We start from the raw sequence: 8,164 nt of genomic DNA, 5'->3' as shown, positions 1-8,164 counted from the left end.
ATCAAACATATGCAAGACATTTTACTCACGAGATTACCTAAGGATAGGGGTGATTACCCGCTCAAACAAGTAACACCCCTCTGTTATGATACATTAGGCAACCCAAGGGTCACGACTGAAGCATACCAGGCACTCACCTTACTTAGTAAGCTCTCAAGTGATAGATTAATCTCGTAGTCACATAGTTCATACAAAATTTTATCGGCGAAGGCTTCGGAGAATAGGGAAATCTACCTACCCATACAAGTAGTTTCCCTCTGCCCTAACACGTTATGTAGCCTACTGCTACACCTGATAAAATCAGAGCACTCGCCTTTCTCAGCAAACCCTTGGGCGAAGAGTTTGCCTCGCCCAAACGTAACATGTTCTATTAGCATAAATATTGATAATACCATAATACATTATTTTGTTTGCCATTATTCTGAATTTCTCAACCGTTCATGTTTTCATCTTTTACATTTCATTTCATTCCACTTTATGTGATTCTTTCCCATTTTACATTGTTCACATGTCACATTTCATTTCCATTTCATTCATTTCCATTTTCATTTCATTTCATTTCATACCCAACATTTTTTAGCTGTTTTACCCAACATCTTTCGGCTATTTTACCCAGCATCTTTCAGCTATGTTACCCAGCACCTTTCAGCTGTTTTTATAGAGACTCGAACCCATAAAATAAAGAAAATAAATAAAAAAAAGGATAAAATGGGAATTTTAGCAGGGTTCATTGATGAAGGCAGTATATTTGTCGACGAAGTCCTTTCAGCTCTTCGTCGCCAAAATTCAGAGCGTCGTCCACAACGAGATATCGAGCGAACCAAAAAAAATATCTGGATGGGGTTCATCGACAAGGGAAGAGCTTCATCTATGAACAGTCGACGAAGGCGCCACTTCATCGACGAAGTTGACTCGGTCAAAGGCTCTATAAATATCATTTTTGGTTGCTTAAGGGGTAAGAAAACCCAAAAGCTATCTCTCTCTCTCTAGAATCGGTGAGCTCTCTCTCTCTCTCTCTCTATGATTCTTCGCCTTTCATCGTCCATTTCGATGATCGGGAGTTTCTGCGTGGATCAGAAGGAGAATCTTTTCAGTTATAGCAGATCAGATCGTCGTTTTGAAGATTTTCAGGATTGTCCCTAAAATCGAGGTAAGGATCTGAATTCGTTTTCATTTTGGTAGATCTGTAGTAGATTGAATAATACTGAGGTATTGTTCTTTGGTTTTTAGGTTTTGAGGAGTTCGTGTCATAGTTCTGGATCAATAAGCTTGTGTTTCGATTTTTATGTTAAAAGGTAAGGGGATTTTTTTACATCAGTATTTTTAGAAAAAGAAAGCACAAAATATTTAGCTTATGTTTATATATACTTATTGACTGCTTATTTGCAAAGTTTTACCGGGTATAAATGCTGATGCTTACGGTTTTCATGATTTTACGGTTTTGGCGAAAATGGAGTTTTTCATATATGATCTCCAAATTTCTTAAAACTACTTTATTTGCACAAAAACTTAAGTAGGAGATGCTTGAAACTCTTAATAGCAGCAAAAATGATATTTTATGAACCAGTTTATATAAAAGGTATAATTGACCAAATAAGTGTGACGTATGATATGAATTGAATCTATACTGATTTGAGATGCATGTATATGAACTATATGGACTAAGGTTCCAAGTGGTTATCAGAAATTGCAAAAAACAAGTGCCAGTTAGATATCGTGCCAAGTTTCAAAAAAGGGTAAAATCGAGAGGTTACGAGCCGATTTTTACCATAGTATGAATGAAAGTATGCGTGAATGAGATTATGAAAATACTGGAATTGCACAGGTTCTTATGTTTTAATGTAAATTATATATATGATGTTGGGACCGCATCTTGTCTCAATAGTATATTATGTAAGCTCGGTATCATTGCCAGAACAGAGGTACAGTGCAACCACACGCAGTTATTTTTCAGTGTGGGTATCTAGTAGTTGGCTTGGTAAGAAAGGCCACTGGTCAAAAGGGATCATGGTAGTGATGGCCAAGTCGGGCTGCAGCATGTTATGATGCCTGATGATGCCTGCACGAACAGGGCTCGATCAGTGCTTTCTTATCGCACAACCCTTGCCACGGGGAGTTACTGGCATAATTATGATAGTTTCAAGCTGGACGATGTTCTAAATATGCATATACATGATTTAAAAGCTTTACTGGGCAGAGTCACAGGTCTAAGTACCGGGCCGAGGGATCATACAGTGTATGGGCCTGTACCCTACCCTAACCTCGGGAACTCTTACTTGTAATGATGCTGGGTTATATATTATTAGGGATTTATATATGTACTATCTATATACATTACAGTATTGATAATGTGCAATCTATGTAACCGTTTTCAAATAAGAACATAATTGTACAATCACACACTAATGCAATATCTTCCACCTTACGGAGAAGTGTCTCACCTTGGATGTACAACCTTTGTTTCAAGTCCTGCAGGGCATCAGTTTTAGTTGATAGTGGGGCCTCTGGAGCAAAGTATTGCTGTTAGTTAGCGTAAGTTTTTGTATGAGTACTGGGTTGTTAGCCTGGTTAGTTTTGGGAATGTAATAAAGTTTATGTTTTACGTATGGATGAATGTATGTAAGGAACATTTAGATACTCTGGTATGTCTACTAGAATCCATATGAATGTCTATGTTTTCCTCAATATATGTGAGTACAGTTCTTTATGAAATACCTGTACATCCCTATTTAAGGTGGGTGGTTACGTATGTTTTTAGGATTTGTACAGGATATGTATGTATAGTAACACTCCGAGGCTGTATTAAGGGCTGGGGCAATACAGTTTGGTATTAGAGCCCATAACCAGCCGGAAGTGTGATATGATATGCACTGCCTAGTTATGGATATGCTCAGAGCTTAGGTAGCTAGGTTTTGTAGAGTAGACTATACCTGAGTTTAGGATGTGAGTCTAATTTTCGAGTTTAGCTTAGTATACTTGGGGATAGAAATCCATAGACAGACTTCTATATTTTTCTAGATCATTCAAAGGGTTTAGAAAATTACGGAAATCTATTGGCGGTTGTGTTTCTAAGTGGAAGGGCAGAACTCGAGTTAGGATGAGAATGTGAGTCATCAGAGTACGTTGGTGCTAGGAAGATTCTTATGAGAAATGAATTTCATAGTCTCATGTTAGTAGCTGATAAGTAGGTTGTTAAGCTTTTAATCGATGTTTCTCAATTGCTTTTTAGGATGGAATCCTAGGATATTACTACCAACATTGGAGGCAGTAGTAGTGAGGGTGCTGGCCATGAAGTTGGCAGTGACTCTATTAGTGTGCTACGAGACTTCGCTCAGCAGCTTATAGCTGAGGTTGTCCGGATGAATAAGGGTTAGGATCGTCCCCTTGCTGAGTTGGGATGCTCCATTGACCAATTACACGAATGAAACCTCTTGTCTTTGTGGGGAGTGCAGATATGATTCGGGCTGAGAATTGGATTGGGGAGATTGAGAAGATTTTAGACATTCAGAACTGCACTGAGAAGTAGAAGGTAGCCTTTGCGACGTTTAAGCTGACAGACGAAGCAGAGAGGTGGTGGAAGTCAGTTAAGATGCTTGAAGAGCATCGACCTACTCCTATGTGTTGGTCTAATAAGGCTTGCAATTCTTATTTTGATGATAACAAATCAAATGATATGAATATGTTTCAAGCAAAAGTTTTTAGGAAAATAACAAAGCTCAAAGTGCAAAAGGAAGTGTATGGATTACAAAGAATTCTTGAAGAACACAAAGTAATGCTTATGGATTACAAAGAGCATGAAGAACAAAGTTATATTGTGAAAAGTTCAAAGGAAAGATTGCAACCACAAAGATGATGGAAAAACAAGTTTGAAGACTAAAAGAATTATATTTTTTTAAGGATAGTCTAAATGTAAGTACTTCAAAGTTAATCTCAAATATAAAGTGGTTTGAAGCTCATAAAAATTCAAAAATATGTTTTTACGTTTATACTCTTAAGAAAATTTTTTTAATGAAAAGAAAGGGTTTAAGAAAAGAAATATTTTGAAATTATGAAGGGCCAGGCGACTGCAATGAAGAGGCAGGCGACTGCCACATTAAGAAAATGATTTTTCAAAAAGTCAGTAACTAGATAGGCGACTGCCTAACTAGCCAGGCGCCTGCGTGAACAAGCCAGGCGACTGCCTTGGTTTTGGCAGGCGACTGCCAGCATACTGTGTTGAGAGAGTGCTCTGTCTAAGGCGACTGCCAAGTCGTGGCAAGCGACTGCCACTCGAACGTTGGCATTAATTCTCTCAACGGGAAGATATTTTAAACCACGTTTTTTAACATATTTATTTCAAAATATTTGGAAATAAATTTTAGAAATCTTTGGGAATAATTGTTGGCTTCTAAAAACATCTATAAATAGTCAAAAGCTTCAAAGGTTTGTGACAATGATCATATAGGCAATATTGAAAGGTTTTTGAAATTAAGCAATTCTCAAAAGTTTTCAGATCCAGCAATCTTCAAAGTTCTCAGATCTAGCAATCTTCAAAGTTTTTAGATCAAGCAACTTTTCAAAGATTTTTAGATCAAGTGATCTTCAAGTATTCAAATTTCTCAAAGGATCTAAAACTCTCTTGTGCTTAAAAATTCTGATTTGATATTGATTTATATTTTGAAGCAAAGCTTTCAAAAATCAGAATCTTTCATCTTTCTTTGAAAAATTATTTGGTAGTTCATAGTAAGTTCTGAGCTTAAAATTTCTTATATTTGAATTACCTTGGAGTATAAGTGAGCTGATCATTGTACTAATTTACTCTATTGTGAGAGTTCTCTTTTGTACACAAATTTCTTTATCATCATTCTTAAACGATTCAGAGTTGTTGAATCATTGGACCAAACAAGGGGTTATTGTTTGGAGAGGTGGGCTCTAGCCTAACAGAAGGAGTGGTTGTAAATAGGTATTGTTCCACTAGGTAAAGGAACTGATATAGTGGAATCCTTTGGTGTTTTGCCAAAGGCGAGGACGTAGGCTCTGTTGAAGCCGAACCTCGTAAAAATTCTTGTCTCTTTCTCTTTGCTTTACTTTATATTCTTTACTTGCTATAGTTGTATGATTTAAAAGTGCAGGTTGTAGGTTCTTAAGTAAGAAAGAAACAAAGGTACTTAATATTTAGAAAGTACGTTTTGATTAATCGTTTGCGGAAACCCAAAGAGGGAGTACGTTGGTTAATCTACGGAAATATTAATCAAGTAGAGTGCATACTAAGAGTTTACAGGGAAATCAACAAAAGCTTTAATATTCTTGGTTAAGTTATTGAATTAATTTGATTTCATTAATTAACTTGTGTATTTGAATTTTTTTTTAAATGTGATTGTTATTCATATACTTTATTGTCTAGGTGTTAAAATCAAAAGCTTAAAATTGTTAAAATTCAAAAGAATCCAATTCACCCCCTTCTTGGGAAGCTATTCCTCATTTCACTATGGTTCTGACGTGGGCTCGGTTCAAATATCTATTCTTTGAACGGTATTTTCTAGCCATGGTCAGAATTGCCAAGATGGAGGAATTCATGAGTCTGGAATAGGGGCAGCTGTCAATTCAACAGTATGCTGCTAGATTCCAGGAGCTATCCTGTTTTGCTCCATTCATGATTCTGGATGAGGCAAAGAAGGCTTGGAAGTTTCAGAGGGGCTTGAAGAAGGAGATCAGGAAGCAGACTGTGATTTGGCAGATGCAGGACTTTGTCACTCTGGTTGATAAAGCCACAGTAGTAAAGGAGAGTATGTAGGAGGACCTTGAGGTTCAAGTTCTGAAGAAGAGACATGCGCTTTCTAGTTCTTATGGAGGGGCAAAGCAGGGCCATTAGAAGAAGAACAACGATGGTGCATCGTAGCATACTACATCCCCACCTATTTTTTTTATTTGTGGTAAACCTCACTCGAGGAAGTGTTTGAAGATTTGCTTTCGTTGTGGGCAGATTGGGCATCAGTGGAAAGACTATTACATGTCGTATAATAGCAAAGCTCTACAATAGCCATATGGAGGAGGTGCTCAGGCACCGCGGGGTGGTCAGCAAGGGGGGATAGCCCAGGCTAGGGTGTACTCCCTGACTCCTGGTGATGCAGAGAATGCAGGAGAGTTTGTCACAGGTACCATTTATATGCTTTCCAATAAAGCTATTGTACTATTTGACTCAGGGGCAACGTATTTTTTTATCTCCCAAGGATTTGTTAAACTGTGTGGGATTGAGACTCAACAACTAGATTATGAACTGGTAATGACTATGCCTTCAGGGTCGGTAGTCGTATGTAGTAGGATAATCCGTGACTTTCGAGTAGAAATTTAGGAGAGAGTACTACTAGTTAATATTATTGTGTTTGATATGCATGGCTTCAATATCATTCTAGGTATGGACTGGTTGTCTACCAGTAATGCTAGTATTGATTGCCGTAGGAGAGAAGTGGTGTTTAGATCTCCTAGGAAGTAGGAATATAGATTCTTAGGGTCGTGTGTGTGCTCCGCACCACGGATCCTCTCAACTTTGCAGGTTAGGAGATTACTTTTGGAGGGATGCCAAGGGTATCTGGCATTTGTGAAAGACACGCTGGCAGGGGAACATAAACTAGAGGAGATTCCTGTTGTGTGCGAGTTCCCAGATGTGTTTTCAGAGGACTTTCCAGGATTACCTCTAGATCGTGAGGTGGAGTTTGGTATAGAGTTTAACTCCTGGTATGATGCCGATATCAAAAAGCTCCATATCATATAGCTCCAGTAGAACTGAAAGAGTTGAAAGAACAACTTCAGGAGATGCTAGATAAGTGGTACATTTAACCGAGTGTTTCTCCTTAAGGAGCACTAGTGCTATTTGTGAAGAAGAAGGACGGGTCGATGAGGATGTGCATCAACTACAGAGAACTTAATAAGGTGATGATAAAGAACAAATACCTGTTACCCAGGATCGATGATCTGTTCAACCAACTTCTGGGCACTTAGATCTTTTATAAGATTGATCTATGATGTAGGTATCACCAGATGAAGGTGAAAACGGAGGATGTTCCGAAAATAGCTTTATGAACTCGGTACGGCCATTACGAATTTATGGTTATGCCATTTGGCTTGACTAATGCACCTGCAGCATTTATAGATCTGATGAACAGGGTCTTTCACGAATACTTAGACTAGTTCGTTGTGGTATTTATTGATGACATCCTAGTGTATTCTAGGAGTGCTGCTGAATATAAGGCTCATCTGAGGCTGGTATTGCAAGTGCTCAGGGATAAGAGGTTATACGCTAAATTGAAGAAGTGTGAGTTCTGGCTGGAACAAATTGTATTTCTAGGGAATGTAGTGTCCAAGGAAGGAGTATCAATGGATCTAAGTAAGATAGAGGCAGTAGTGGACTGGGCGAGACCGAAGAATATTCAGGAGGTCAGAAGTTTTTTGGGTCTTGCAGGTTACTACTGTCGTTTTGTAGAAGGGTTCTCTAGTTTAGCAGGTCCATTGACGCGACTCACGAGGAAGAACGTGAGGTATGATTGGACTGATGAGTGCGAGCTGAGTTTTTAGGAGCTAAAATGATAATTGGTTACTACTCCAGTTCTGACCATTCCATCTGGGGATGGTGAATTTGTTATCTACAGTGTCGCCTCTAAGAAGGGTCTTGGCTGTATTCTAATGCAGCAGGGTAGGGTGGTTGTTTACGCTTCTCGTCAACTCAAAGAGTATGAGAAGAACTAGTCGACACATGATATGGAATTGGAAGCTGTAGTGTTTGCGTTGAAAATTTGGAGGCACTGCCTATATGGTGAAAGGTGCGAGATTTTTACTGATCACAAAATTCTTAAGTACATTTTCACCCAGAAAGAACTGAACATGAGACAACGCAGGTAGCTTGAGTAGATAAAAGACTACAATTGTACCATTAGCTATACCCTAGGAAAAGCAAATGTGGTAGTTGATGCTCTAAGTCGGAAGTCAGTTGATGCGTCGATCTCAGTAGTGGGAGTTCAGCATCAAATCTGTATGGACTTGGAAAAGTTGGGCTTGGAGGTAGTGGAAGGAAATTATCAGGCTGTTTTTGCTAGCTTGGTGGTACAACTGAACTTACAGGAGAAGATCCGAACAGCTTAGAAGGAAGATCCAGAGCTGGTTGAGGTTATGGAAGGATTCCAAAGTGGGT

The sequence above is a fragment of the Malania oleifera genome, chromosome 5 (genome assembly GCF_029873635.1).
Source record: "Malania oleifera isolate guangnan ecotype guangnan chromosome 5, ASM2987363v1, whole genome shotgun sequence".
Lineage (NCBI taxonomy): Eukaryota > Viridiplantae > Streptophyta > Magnoliopsida > Santalales > Ximeniaceae > Malania > Malania oleifera.
Note: the sequence above shows the minus strand (reverse complement) of the source record.